This window comes from Callithrix jacchus, chromosome 6, assembly GCF_049354715.1.
Source record: "Callithrix jacchus isolate 240 chromosome 6, calJac240_pri, whole genome shotgun sequence".
NCBI classification, from domain to species: Eukaryota; Metazoa; Chordata; class Mammalia; order Primates; family Cebidae; genus Callithrix; species Callithrix jacchus.
This window is the reverse complement of record NC_133507.1, coordinates 117,526,968-117,542,349: the sequence shown is the minus strand read 5'-3', so window position 1 is coordinate 117,542,349 and position 15,382 is coordinate 117,526,968. Positions and strand designations below refer to the sequence as shown.

Sequence of the window (15,382 nt, the reverse complement as noted above, 5' to 3'; positions counted from 1 at the left end):
CACTTCGGCTTTCCAAAGTGTTGGAATTACAGGTGTGAGCCATGGCACCTGGCCTGGAAGCCATCGCCTTTTGTTCCCCCCCGAGACAGAGTTTCACTCAGTTGCCCAGGCTGGAGTGCAGTGGCATGAACTCAGCTCACTCCAACCTCTGTCTCCTGGTTCAAGTGATTCTCCTGCCTCAGCCTCCTCAGTAGCTGGGATTACAGGCACATGCTACCATGCCTGGCTAATTTTTCGCATTTTTAGTAGAGACTGGGTTTCACCATGTTGGCAAGGCTGGTCTTGAACTTCTGACCTTGGGTGATCCACCCCTCTTGGCCTCCCAAAGTGTTGCGATTACAGGCACGAGTCACCCTGCCCAGCTAGCTCCCGCTCTTTGAATACTACGCAAATTAGGTCACATCCAGGGAATCAAGTTCAGCTGAGGGCAGCTTCAGGTTCTGTGAGGACAGATTCAGGTTCTTCAGATTATACAATTCAGGACACTGGTTAAGAAAAAAAATACACATTATAAATACAAAAAGAGGTACTGAAAAGAATATATATCCAGAATAAAAAACTCACAACAGTTTGTGCATTTAAAAAACCTTACAAGGTGGGGCACAGTGGCTCACACCTGTAATCCCAGTACTTTGGGAAGCCGAAGCGAGTGGATAGCTTGAGGTCAGGAGTTCGAGATCAGCCTGGCCAACATGGTGGAACCCAGTCTCTACTAAAAATACCAAAATTAGCCAGATGTGATAGTGGGTGCCTGTAATCCCAGCTACTCTGGAGGCTGAGGCAGGAGAATTCCTTGAACCCAGGAGGCGGAGGTTGAGTGAGCTGAGATAGTACCACTGCACTCCAGCCTGAGCAATAGAGTGACACACCATCTCAAAAAAAAGAGAAAAGAAAGAAAAATAAATCTTACAAATATTAGATCACCAAATGCCATGATTTTTAAATTAATTAACTGCCTGACAAATCTCTGTGATGTTTTTCCTACGTATTTTGGCTTTATACTCTTTGATTTATTCTCTATATGAAGATGATTTTGTGACATTATGTTCTATAGAGTTAATAGATATTCCGTCTTTTCACTAAAGTTGATTCAATTTTGTTTTTATTATTGATAGTTTAGATGAGTTTCTTTTGAGTCCACAATGCATTATTGGGAAAGTACCATATTTTTAGAATTGTTTTCAAATTTGGGAAAATTGCTATCAAATTTCTTTCACATATAAACAATAAGATGTGGGAGATTCTACTTCTAAATCATACATTTCAAACATTATTTATCTCATTATTCTACTTCTAAATCATACATTTCAAACATCATTTATCTCATTATCCATATGCTTCTGTCCTGGGTGCTGAAGTATGCAGTCATTAATTCTTGGTGGTATAATTTCTGTCTCTTTACCTTTGTGTCACAACACTGAAGGGCCCAAGTGACTGTAAATCTTTGCACAGTCAAAATAGATGTCACTGTTACAATGAGCTTTAACACCCACAGACCACATAAATATATTCCACATATCTAACTCAACTTCCCCTTAGCCAGATCTTAAAAATGTCCACAATCACTCCAATTCTTTCAGACACAAGGGGAATTAGGACAACAGGGAAGTTAGAATGAAAAGAGAGAGCAGTTTTGTCTTAGTTCAAACTACAATAACAAAGCATCCTAGACTAAGTGGCTTATGAACAACAGAACTTATTTTTCATCATTCTTGAGGCCAGAAGAATGAAATCAGGGTGCCAGTGTAACCTGCCAGGAGTTACACTGGGGTGTAGTGGTGCAATCACAGTTCGTTGCAGTCTTGAAATCCTAGGCTCAACTGATCCTCCTGCCTCAGCCACCAGAGTAACTGGGATTACACCTGCCAGGGTGCCAGTGCCAGGGTGCCAGGGTTCCAGTGATGTGGGAAAGGCCCTATTTCAGTTGCAGACTGCCATCTTTTCTTTGTATCCTCTAGAAACAGAAAGAAGGTGAGAGAGTTTTCTTTTTTTTTTTTTTTTTTTTTTTTTTTTTTAATAAGGGCACTTATTCCATCATCTCCCAAAGGCCGCACCTCCTAATACCATCATATTAGGGGTTAGGATGCCAACACATTAATTTGGGGGAGGACAACTATTCAGCCCATTGCAAATCTCTTGAGATTAAAATATCTTACTTTGGAAGCTTTAACAAAAATATGAGATCACCCACACAGACATGTCTCTTAGGCTCCTCTTTTGTTGGAAGAGGGTTGGAATTTAAGTTTCTTGGAATCTTCCTTTGGGTTTAGCTTTGGCCATATGCTTCGGAAGGAGCATTCGCAAACCTGAGCACATCCATAGAAAGGAAGTAATCTAGGCTCATGAAGGGTCAGGACACATTGCTATATGACAAGCAGTTATGGGTCATACAAAGATCTTGGAAAAGAGACAATTCAAGTGGTTCACAAGTTTGTCTTTAGTGCTTGGAGTCCTGTCAGGTGGAAGAAGTATTTAAACTCAATATAAGGGATCACTTCCTAACGTCAGGCTAGTTTCAATGCAGAATTGGCCAGCTTGTGTAGTATTGAGTTCTCTTTAAGGAAATGGTTCCAGAAGAGGATAAGTGAGACCCAGTCAGGGATCCTGTGAAGGGGAGTGGTGGTGATGACCAATGGGGAGTGCAGTGTGAAAGAAGCTACCTAATCTTTACACAGCTTTGCAAGTCTGAGATTTTTAGGATGACTTTGCTATTAATGTTATTTGATGCCTTAGTCTCGGTTTTATTGGTTGATACATATAAACTTTTAAAGGTAGTTGGGGCTGCTTTTAAAGTGAGAGAAAAATGTTTTTTAAAACCTAGGGTAATGGTGATTCACTTTACCTCTATTGATTTTTAGGCTTATTTGTTTTCTTCTTCCTCCTCCTTCTCTTCCTTTCCCTACAGGGTGACGGGGTCTTGCTCTGTTTTCAAGCTGGAGTGCAGTGGTGCAATCGCAGTTCATTGCAGTCTTGAAATCCTGGGCTCAACTGATCCTCCTGCCTCAGCCACCAGAGTAACTGTGATTACAGGTTCAGGCCACCATGCCTGGCTATTTTTATTTTTATATTATTTTATTTTTAAAAAGTTTATTATACTTTAAGTTCTGGGATACATGTGCAGAATGTGCAGGTTTGTTACATAGGTATAGGCGTGCCATGGTGGTTTGCTGCACCCATCAACCTGTCATCTACATTAGGTATTTCTCCTAATGTTATCCCTCCTCTAGTTCCCCCCCACCCCCACAGGCACTGGTGTGTGATGTTCACCTTCCTGTGTCCATGTGTTCTCACTATTCAACTCCCACTTATGAGTGAGAACATGTGGTGTTCAGTTTTCTGTTCCTATGTTAGTGGGGTCTCACTAAGTTGCCCAGACTGATCTTAAACTCCTGGCCTCAAGAGATCCTCCTGCCTCAGGCATAATTACAGGTGTGAGCCACTGCACCTGGTCCATTTTTAATAGAATGTAACATAGTAGTTCATCAATACAGGAAGTTAAGGATTGCAGGTGTGGGGTTGCTGGATTTGAGCAAGTTGTGAAGGAGAACATCAGGTGGGAACCACTAGGATCCCTGTTCTTCCAGCAAGAACTGGAATTGGACCTTATGTGGGGCGGGTTCATTGATTCTGTGGAGGAGCCTAACAGTGATGCCTGGGCTGATAGATACAGGGACTAAGGAGTCAGGGCTCCTTTGTGGCATGTGACAAAACACAGTTGAAACGGATTTGAAATAAAAGGGAGAGGATTTATTGGCTTCAAGGATAGAGTTCACTGCAGATACATTTATCTGCTGAGGTTCCTGAGAGGGCAAGATAACACCTTCTCACCCTCAACTTTTTTTTCCCTCAAAGTTGGCTTCATTGGCATGCACTGTTGGTCCTTGTTACCATGGGCTTATACCATTCCGATTTAGTTTTGCTAGTTTAAAGGGCGTATTTTTTCTGCAGTAATGCATCCAAAGCCCCGGATCGAGTTTCTGGACCAACGTGCCCATCCCAGAACCGATCACTGCGGTCCAGAAGATGACTGGCTAGTTCTGGGGGATGAGGTGGGAGGTGTCAGTACCCTGGAACCACAAAGACTCATTGTGGGTGAGGGGGAAGGGCAGTTCCCATAGGAATAATGAACCACTGTTACCAGAAAAGGCAGAGAGATGGATAATATTGAGCACACATACTCAAAAGTCCCAAAGGAATATCCATTATTTGGGGACTTCCTTCATATGGATATAAACTGTAAAACTGAATAAATCTTCCTGATGTCTGGATAGATGCAAGGGGAGGGACACAATATCTTTACATTTCAGCATTTTTGCTTTTTCTCCTAAGTGGGACTGAGTTGATGAAGATGCTATGGAAGTAAATAGAAAGCCGAAAGTATTAATACAGTAATTTTTAATTTTAGTGCCCTCTTTGGGCAAAGTATCCCGGGAACGCTTTCAATAATCCATTTTTCATCGTGACCACACCCTGTGTGTGCGACATAAGTATTACCGTCTTGCCCTTGCAGTTGGGGAAACCGAGGCATGACACTCCCCCATTCAGCTTTCTGGTGGGGTTTAGGAACAGTCCTGTCTGCATGACCTCAGTGGGTCTCCTCCATCCTTCGCGACGACTCTAGGAAACCTGTCCTTCAGCTTCGCAGAAAGAGCAGCTCAGGCTCCGCCGCAGCCTCGGGAACTCGTCCTCCGCCCAGCTGCACCCGCCCCGTTCTTCCGCACCTTCCTCAGGGAGGTCCCGCTGGCCAAGGTCTGGCTGTCCCTCCTGTCCTCTGCCCCCGCCTCCCTTCCGCCAGTCCCCGACGTGCAGGCAGCTCCCAGCCCAGCGTCCTGCAGGGCTGTGCGGGCAGATGCTGCCGAAGCGTCCAGCGGGAGGGGCGCCGGCGGGGCTGGAGGTGAGGGGGCCGGGCCCTTCGCTCTCCGCGGACCTGGACGCCACGGCTAGAGCGGGCGCCGGGCAATCGGGCGGGAGGAAGGTGGCGGGCGGGAGGCCTGGAGCGGCGAGAGGGTGGCGACGCGGGCGGGCCAGCGTCTGGAGAGCGAGCGGCAGGGAACCCGGGCGCTGCGGGGCCGCTCGGAGCTGCGCCGCGTTCGGCCGCAAACCTCCGGCGGCGCAGGATCCCCGGCGCCCTTCCGAGCGCGGGCGGGAGTCATGGTTTCGCGCGTCCCCGCCGCCGCTGCTGACTCGACACAATCCGCGGGTCTCGCGGGGGCCGCGGCGTAACTCCGGGGTGGGCGGCGGCGCGGAGCCGCCTGGGGAGCTTCGGGTGTAGCTGCGAGCTAGGAGGATGCCAGCACAAAGGCAAGCCGAGACTCAGCTCGCTGAGGGGGGCGGCGGGAAGAGCGGCTGAGGGGCGAGCCGGGCGCGCTCGGCCCCTGCTCCGAGTCTCTTCGGGCACTTCTCGCGCCTCGGCGTCCGGGACTGCAGCGCGGAGACTCTCGGCTCCGTGCGCGGCAGCGGCCGCCGCGGCCGGGAGCTGCATGCGACGCGCGGCGGCGCCCCCGGCCGCCTGCTTTCTCCGCGGCGCGCACGGACCGGCCGGAGAGCGCGGGGGCCGCGGGTCCGGGCGGCTGCGGGGGCGCCCTCCCACCCCGCGGCCCGGTTCCCACCCGCAGCCCGCGGCGACGGGCGCAGAGCCCAGGTGAGCGCGCGGCCCTCGCCGCAGGTAGCGGACGGCGGGAGGTGGCTTTGTTTTCTTTCCTCGCGTCCCGGCGCTGTCATTCATTTGACATTTCGGTTTCCGCTGCCCAGAATCGCGGGCGAGAGAAACCAGAACGTGTTTGATGGTTTGGTTCTCCCGGGAAACTGGGACTTTGGGGTCTATTTGAGCATCACTTGAGGGAGAGGACGCTTCATTTCCTATTCGGTTGGGAATGTGCCGCGAACATCCTCTGCTGGAGCTTGGGGCCTGGAGGAAACCGGGGCTGCAGATTTAGACGTCGACGTTTCGGAGGACGAGCGACTGCAGAGGTCTGGCTCTCTCATGCCTTGTCTTCTCTATTAGCAGCGCTCGGGTGCTTTTCGTTTTTTATTATTATTAATTTAGAGAACATCTTTACAGGCACATTTGTTTCTTTTAGAGTTGGAAGTCTTTAGAGTCGGCACAGAGAGCTCACAACAATTAGAGTTACAAGGGTTCAATCGATATTAAACTTCACGAAGGAAAACATTTGTGATCATTACAGATAGAGGTGGATGGCATGCAAACTTCGGGGGCCTTTAGCCTTTCTTGGATACAATTTATGCTTTCACTGTCCTAGACTCAAGCAAACTCTGTCTTCCTATGTATACCTTTGTCGAAGTGTGAAACTTGTCTTTTTTGGAGTAGTGTTCTATAGTTTGTCATTTAGAAGAAAAATCTTTCAGTGTAATTAGTAGAGTCCTCCATGTGTTTGTCTCATAACTATTTTCTTCTGTTGCCTAGAGAGAGCTTTTTTCTCTCTCTCTTCCCAACAGATGGCTGTATGTTCCAAGAGGTTATCTTTAAAATGATACACACGTTACCCACAAAGAAAGAAAGATCAGTTATTAACTTTATCTTTGGAGTTATTAAAACAAAAGGCCTAATCTGGGTGGGGATATTATTAATGGTGTGAAAATCTGGAGTTTGCTAATCTGTTTGGTCATCAGAAGAATCCTGCAGGGATTGTTTATATAGCGTGGGAAACAGATGGCATCCCTAGCAGACTAGAGAAGCCAGGCATAAAGTGTCATTGTATTCTTCAGAAATTATCCACTTCACTATTAGAGGTGGAGTAGGGTGTGGTGGATAGTGGCAAAGACATAATTTTGATCTCCTAAAGGAGACATTATAAAATTACCATCCAGCAGTATAGCCAGCTTTATTTATTTATTTATTTTTTGAACATTCAAAAAGTCCTGATTGAGCTATTTGTTTTGATTGTTTCATTGGCACATTTTGGCCTCTATATGGTTATGTGAAGCAGTTTGTTAACAAAAATGTCTTTGCATTTAAAAATAATCGTGCTGCTTCTGGAAGAAAGTCAATTGCACCTTTCTTAGCTCTTGTATACTGTCTCCTGGTTGGAAAGACTTTAGTCTGCTTTAGTTTGAATTTAGTTTTCTTCACCATCTCCATGATAGGTGGTTTCCTAATCCCCAGCATTTGGCCGCAGACTCTGAGGTTTGAGCAGTACTGTACTTCTGTGATGATTTCCCAGCCTCAGACATTTGCTTCACCATCGCCTCTATCAAGGTATTGGGCAACATTTGGCAATGAATCTTTGTGAATGACTGTGGTGTCGGTAAAGAAATGAAAATAATTCTGAACATTTGAGATAAACCAGCTGGAGCTTTTTTGCGCCTGTTGTGGATTATCTGTGTGCTGTAGATTGCAACTAGATCACAAAACTTGTTTTCCCTCTTTATTAATGTGAAGGAAAATATTCCAGTAAATTAACATTTGCCAGCCACAGGACTAAATTTAATGAAGAATATGAGCAATGTGTGACGCCTCTGAACAGGAGGCAAGAAATAAAAGTAAGCATTGGTTCTGTTTCACTTGGGCAATGTGATATTGGGAGAAAAACATATTTTTTTACTCTTTTAAAAGGCTTTTGCAACACTGATTTCAGCCAAAGGCAAAGAAACCAAGGTTGTTACCTATAGTTGTGGACAGATGCTATGGCGTTTTCTCCTGATGAATGTGTTTTGCAGGAGAGGTGGCTTTTGAGATCTTCCCAGTTTTAATATGTGCCCAGGAATCAATGAAATGATCTTGCATTCAAAATGCTTGTTAAATCTGTATCATTGGTATCTGTGTAACCTCTAACCAGGTGGCTCTCTTTGTTGTGAAGTATTCCTTTAAGAGAAACCAGAGGCTTCTCGCCTGGGGCTTGCTGTGGGCCTGGCCTGGATCCACATTCTTGTGCACTGCTGACTGTTTTCTTGGGAAAAACTGGAACCAGTTTTGCTCGGTGTGTTGGATAGGGTATGGCAACATTGGGTGAAAACCTTTCCAGCTCTGTTATCAAAAGCCAGGCCTGGCCTGAAAGAGAGAGGACTGTGTTTGAAGTTTGATTGATTTAACAGAGGCAGAGATTGCTTCATTACACACAGGATGCCTTTTGTATCAAGATATGAATGAGAGATTAGAAAGGTGACCAGATGCCCTGCTTTGCTTGTGACAGTGCCTATTTATTCCCGTTGATTTATCTTAATTATCAAAAGCGCCCCTTTTCACATGTGAAAGTACCCTGATTTGGGTGATAAGTTAATTATCTGGTTACCCTAGGTATTAAGGAATCCTGATTTTTTTTCATCACCCCGCTTCCAACACCAGATTTTGAGTCTTGCTTTGTTTCAGTCTTTTATTTATTAAATGGAAAGACAGAAAATCAGAAAAATTTAAACCTGAAAAATATATAAGAAAAAATGAAATAGGAGGAAGATAGGAGAATGAGATAATTTCTCGTCATATATTTACGCACATAGTGAATAAAATAGTTTTATTCTTAAGTTATTAATTGTCTGCCATGGCTGTAAGCCCATATTCTTATTGGCTTCAAGCACAATATGAATTAGCACCTGTCCATATATCTAGGGCTGACACTAATTGGGGCAACTCCTGTGAATGAGGATGGCAGTTTCTATAAAACTGGTTTGCAGACCTGATGGTTAGCATGGCTCTTGCAGGTAAGAATGAAAGTTTCAAGATCTAGTGTCTGGTCCAGATCTTGGATATTTACTGAGATTACAGAACACAAGTGTTGTTGTGAAGATTTGACTCCACATTCTCTTAGTTTCCACGCTCTCTGGGCCACCAGGATAACAGGAGGGCTTTTGTTTTCTGTACTCTTATGTCTTCAGTGTTTGGTTTGGGTCTCAGCTTTTCATACAGAGGAGTTGCAGAAAAGGAGAACTGGTGTGTCTGTTTATCACATGAAAATTCTCATAGGAGGTCTGAGATTATGCGGGTGACCTGGTAAGAGTTTGGGTTCTTTACTAAAGTTAGATATATGAAGCTTGTGGCACTTTCTTCTGCAATAGTTGCTATGCTCTTTTGCCAAAGAATTGCGTGTTTGTAACACAGCTCACTTGCTGTGTTATAATATACTATATATATATATTGAGGCAGGGTCTCACTATGTTGCCCAGACTGGACTGCAGTGGCGTGATCTTGGCTCACTGCATCTTCTGCCTCCCGGCTTTGAGCGATTTTCATGCCTCAGCCTCCCAGGTATCTGGGATTACAAGCGTGTGCCTCTACTGTCCAGCTAATTTTTGTATTTTTAGTAGAGACAGGGTTTCACCATGTTGGCCAGGCTGGTCTTGAACTCCTGACCTCAAATGATCCACTCTCTTCAGCCTCCCAAAGTTCTGGGATTACAGGCATGAGCCACTCCACCTGGCCTTTGTATCTTTTTTTATAAGTAGGATGACTATGTAATTAAAAAAAATCTAGACAAGGACACTTTTGAGAGTAAAATATGGTACAAACTATAAGGGGCATTAGATCAACAAGTATAAACTGAGACTGTGCCAGAAACACCAGGATTTATGGCTATTCTAACTATGACCCAAGTCATAAGCTTTTATATGAACTATATCCATATGATGGAGAAATGTCTTTAGCTTCTTCTAGACTTGTTTGACATATATGTTTGTGTGTGCAATGTATGTATACTGTATACATAAGCATAGATTATGTATCAGTGTGTTGTACAATCAGTGCATTGTAGGTTGGAAACAAACCACTTAAGAAGTCCCAGTAATTGGAAATTTATGTCCTTCCTTATCTCTTTCATTGGTTGACTTCTTAACTAAACTCTCTGGATCTAGCCTCTCCAAACTTTAAATCATCTCCTGATCTTGTCTAGTTTTAATACCATTCTGTTGATATAATTCTTTTGTTTAAAAACCTTTGATAACTTATCATTTTCTTTTTAATTCTCAAAGTAAGATCCATAGTCAGTTTGGTGGTTATAAGGGGAAAGAAAAGAAAAAAATTAGTTCATCCATCCATTCATATATTTGTTCATTCAGCTAATATGTATTGAGTTCCTTCTGTGAGTTGGTCTTTGATCTAGGTTCTGGGAATATATCAATGAATAAAGCCAAGATCCCTGACATTGTAGAGTTTTCTTTCTGTTGGGGGCAGGCAGGTGGGAGGTGGGAGACAGATAATAGACCAAATAGCTAAATTATATATGATGCTAGAAGGAGATGAGAGTTTTGGAAGAACGAGAAAGTAGGACAGTGTAAGTGTGGTTGAGTAGGCTTCATGGAGGAAGAGACCTTAAGCAAAGATTTAAAAGGAGGTAAGAGAAATTGCTTAATACAGATACCTGAGGGATAGAGTTGCAGGCAGGGAAGATGGCCAGTGCAAAGGCCCCCAGAAAGGAATGTGTTTGGATATGTTCAAAGATTTTCAAGATCAGCATGAGTGGGTGGAGTGATGAGGGGAAAGTCAGAAATGAGACCAGAAGGGTGGTGTGGGTGCTGCAAAGCATGTAGGGCCTTGAGATAGGCCATTTAATTCTGATTTCAGCAGACATCCCCTTATGTTCTTAAAACATATTACAATATTTAAGATTGTGTTTGTGCTGCATAGACTGCACTGGTAAGTGTGTATAGCTTACATTTTGTTAATGGTTCACTTCATGTTCATTAATATAATTTTTATATCATTTACTTATTTTTTATTTGTTAAAATAGTATTTTTTTTGTTTTTGCTCTTCTTAAACTGTATTCCTATTTCATAAAATTAGATAAGTGGTTCAAAAGTAGTTCATTGAAGTGTAAAAATAGTGATGAAAATAGAACTGTAAATGCTACATTTCAGAATGCCATAAAAATGCTTAGAAAACTGAATCCCACTGCATATGAATTGGGAATATATATGTGTAGAGACAAGGGAATCTGTGAGAAAGACAATTTCAGAACAGTAGCTGAAATTGAAAAATACAAATGGAAATAGGACAATGACAGTCTCAAAACCGTTTTATATTGTCCTTGCTATCCCCATTAGGACCAAATGAATCTGTAATCATGGCCTGTTATGAAACTCTGTCCAATAATGGCATGAAGCCATGGATGTTTTTGTGTCATTTTCTAACAAAGCACAGTGGCTTCTCTGTTACACTATTGAAGTTTTCTAGGACAAACACATAATAATGTGTTCCTTTATAAAATTAATGTATTGTATGGCCAAAGGTAGGTTAGAGATTATAATTCTATTAGCATCATTAAAGGATCCTTGTAGCAAAAATAGGAGTGAGTCATATTATTGAAGAGACACTTGGAAAATCAGCTGGAAAGTTAAAGACAAACATTATCCTTAGAGAGAAACCAGAAGTTATTGACAAAACTCCTTTGTTAAATGACATGGTTGGCTGTTGCATAATATCAGTGGAGTGGAGTGTGGAAGAGCGATTACTATCAAGTGCATGCTAGCAGATATTTCAGTTTATGGTAGGATGAAACCAGCAATGTCATGCAGAGAATGAATCAGCTTTTGGCATTGATTTAGAGATGAGTGCTTGGTGATGCTTTTGTTTATTTATCACTGCAAACTCATGCTATAGGAAGAGTTTTTCGTTGTTGTTGTTTTATTGGTTAACCATTATTCATGAGATTAGAAACGTTGCTCAGGGGACAGAACTGACAGGGTACCGGGCTCGGGTACAGATAAGGTGATGGCTTCATGAAGAAAAGAAGTTGTGCTTAGAAAGATGCCAATCCACATGCTACCCACTTCATGGAGAAGATGTAGTGCCTCTGATCTTGAGGAAATGCAAAAAGAAACAGTGGAAACTATGGATTCAACCAAACTGTGGCCCCTGAGTCTATAGTTTGCTGTGCAAGGTGATGGGCAGTGAGTGTAAGACTGCTTCCCCAAGCTGACATATGCTAGGTGTATAGCGAAAAGGTACTTGTTTAATATTTTATGTGTGGAGTAAGATATCTGTGGAGCAAGAAAAATGTTTCCTTATAACACTGATTAAAAATGATTTTTGTTATATCAAGTGTCATACCTAAGTCGTATGCTTAGCCTGTAGTGAACCATGGCAAGGACAGAGAAGGAAGGTAGAATTATTAACCAAAAAAAAAAAAAGCCACAATCTTAGACTATGAACTTTTTAAATAGAGAGTTGACAGTCCACATTGACTATAAATTAAGGAAGTGATATTTTCCATAATGGACAGCCCTTCATATAATAAACATAGTATCTCTCAGTGGCCTGCTAGAAGAATAAGAGCTCAGAGTAATAGAACTTAGACCCAGTAAGTTTTGATGGGGAGTGGATACAAGTATGTATTTGGTATTTGAGAGCATGCAGAGAACCATGGCGGGAGGAACCCAGACTTTTAGGATTTTGCATTAAGATACTGGGTGGCAAGGAGAACAGGCCAAAGGAGGTAGAGAAAACTGTCAGATTTCTCTGACAGCTGGACATGACCTTTCCTTCTTTCTTTCTTTCTTTCTTTTTTTTTTTTTTTGAGATGGAGTCTTGCTCTGTTGCCAAGCTGGAGTATAGCGGTGTAGTTTCAGCTCACTGCAACATCTGCTGTCCAGGTTCAAGTGATTGCCCTGCCTCAGCCTCCCAAGTAGCTGGGACTATAGGTGTGTGCCACCATGCCTGGCTAATTTTTTGTATTTTAATAGAGACGGGGTTTCACCATGTTGACTAGGAAGGTCTTGGTCTCCTGAGCTTGTGATCCACCTGCCTCAGCCTCCCAAAGTGCTTGGATTGCAGGCGTGAGCCACTGTACCTGGCTGGACATGACCTTTCTTGTGTTTTTGCCTTAGGCTTCATGTCATACAAATGGACTTGATACTCAAAGGTTTTCAGGACATGATCTATATTGCCATTGGCCTAATATAGAAAATATTGATTTCTTGTTGTCTTATAGTGGTCTTGGATTCTTTCCACATAGGCCCCCACCTCTTCCTTCCTCCATGTTTTCTTCTCTCCTTCCCTTTCTTCTTCTCATCCTTTGTTCTCTCCTTCTTTAAGCCATTGAGTTAGCATCTCTAATCTAGATGAGCCAGAAGGGGCTCATCTCCTGTATCACTGTTATCTAGGCAAATATATGTGCAATTCAGGGAATAAGGGAAAGGAGCCTCTAGGTAAGGGAAGTTCTGTACCTTGCTCAACTAACTCATCCAGCTATAGCATGCATTTAAATGTAAACTCTCTTTCTTCAATAAAGACGTATTTCCTTTTTTTCCCTCTTTGGACTTTTGATAAAGATGAAATCATTGTCCTTTGTTTAATAAGTCTCCTATTGTGATGGCCATTATTTAATGCTAGGACAAAAGTCATTCATGCGTTATTTATAGACCCTTACATGCCAGCCTCTAAGCTAAGTGATGGGTATAAAAGAGGTGAATAATCGGACATGTCTCTGTCTGCCCAGATAAAACAGAATATAGTGGAAAACAGGCAATACAGATATGAAAATAAGTAAGTATATAATTGCAAAGTAAATGTGGCAAAAATATTCATGTTTGTTAAATCTGGGTGTTGGTATATGTGGTATACCTCAGTAATATACTTAGCCCACAGTGACTCATGGCAAGGACAAAGAAGGAAGGGAAAATAATTAACAAGTAAAACAATGTGCCACAATCTTAGACTATGAAATTTTTTATTAGAGAGTTAGAAGTCCACATTGACTGTAAATTAAGGAAGTAATATTTGGTATATGGGCTGCTGTTATATTAAGTTCTTAACAATATGAACTTCTAAACATATTTTAAATATTTCATAAGCAACAAATGAAAGAACATAGTTGGAAGTATGATAAGTGCTTTGCCGAGGTGGGCTTTGGCAGAGAATGTTGCGTAACTGAGACTTCCTTTAGATGGAGTGGTCAGGGAAAACCTGAAGTGTAATTCATCACTTGTGTATATAAGAGGGATGGGGATAATTGGGAAAGGGTTCAGAGAAGAATCACAAAGATGATGACAAAGTTGAAAATAGCCCTGTGAGAACAGTCTCTGAGAACTGGGGCTGCTGAGCAACAATGGAATGCTTAACCTAATGCAGTGATTTAGGTTTTTTTTTTTTTTAAATTTACAGGGACTTTTACACATCCACATTCTCTTCACTTGTCTTCCACGGTGAACAGCAGGCAAGACAACTGATTTAATTTAGAATTATGGGTTAGAGGAGAATTGGAATTTTGTTCTGTACTTGAGTAAAAATTGGTAAGGATTTGAGAGGTAAACTAGTTTAGCCTTTCTGTAAAGAAATATCTCTTCAGTGTTTTTAATAGATGGTCATCAGATTCTTAGGAGATAGTTTCCATGCTTCCTCCACTAAGAATAGGGTGGTGGTGAGTGGGACACTCTAGTTTACTTTAATTAGACGGGTCTTCCTTCTGTCCCATAAATACCCTAGACTCATCTCCACCTCAGTACTTTTACTCCAGGAAGCACCTCCCACCTGGAATGCCCACCATTTCTACTTACTCTTTCAGGCCACAGGTCTCCATTGCCCTTCTGTATGGAATTTAAAAACAGTGTTTTTTTTTTTTTTTATCCAAATCATTTTTCCCACCTTATGTTTCTGAAAAATGTGGCATTTCTGGAATTCAATGTAGTTTCCCTTGTCAATGATTGACAGTAAGGATAACGGTGAAGTAAGTATCTTATGGGAGGAGTTGGGAGAAAGTGTGTTTAGCCTTCCACCCAGATGCTGATATGCTACCCTCTTGGGAATCAATGGTTTGTAGCAATTAAAATCTTAATCATCTGCTGTTTTAGGTGGTACACTACTTATTGTTTTCCATTAGTCTTTTTGCCAACTAGATTTTAAGCATTCTAAAGATATGGAAACTTGGCAGCTGCCCCTGTGTAATATCCAGTATTGATCATGTAGTGAATATTCAATAACCAATGCTTACTGGCTAAAGGAACCATCTGTCTCTTCTTCATGGATCATTATGAAGGTTGTTACTTAGATAAATCAGACATTAACTGACACAGAATGCTAAAAGATTAACATTTTCGAGTTTTAAAATGTCAGAAAGTCAAGTCTTGGAGGTCTGATTTCATTCAGATAACTCTCATCTCAGAAACTTTCTTCCTTCCTAAGTCATCTAACCTTTGCTATTTTTTTTTTTTTTTGAAACAGAGTCTCACTCTGTTGGATGTGCCAGGCTGGAGTGCAGTGGCGCAATCTTGGCTCACTGCAACCTCTGCCTCCTGGGTTCAAGCAATTCTCCTGTCTCAGCCTCCCAAGTAGTTGGGACTACAGGTGGGTGCTACCACGCCCAGCTAATTTTTGTATTTTTTAGTAGAGACAAGGTTTCACCACGTTGACCAAGGTCGATCTCTTGACCTTGTAATCCGCCCTCCTCGCCCTCCCAAAGTGTTGGGATTACGGGCATGAGCCATGGCGCCCTGCCTAAC

The 15,382-nt window shown here is 42.5% G+C and overlaps 1 protein-coding gene across 2 annotated transcripts in view; it reads left to right on the top strand.

The window, feature by feature from the left end:
• The first annotated feature begins 4,641 nt into the window (after positions 1-4,641).
• The window catches only part of HECW2 (HECT, C2 and WW domain containing E3 ubiquitin protein ligase 2), a 404,347-nt gene continuing 393,606 nt past the window's right edge, over positions 4,642-15,382 (top strand). Inside the window, exon 1 of one of the 2 annotated variants that reach the window (XM_035305193.3) lies at positions 4,642-4,749. The gene's annotated coding sequence lies outside the window, so the exon portion shown is untranslated. Of the gene's footprint in view, positions 4,750-4,793; positions 4,895-15,382 lie in introns of those variants that run through there. The other variant, XM_035305191.3, reaches the window with a different exon arrangement.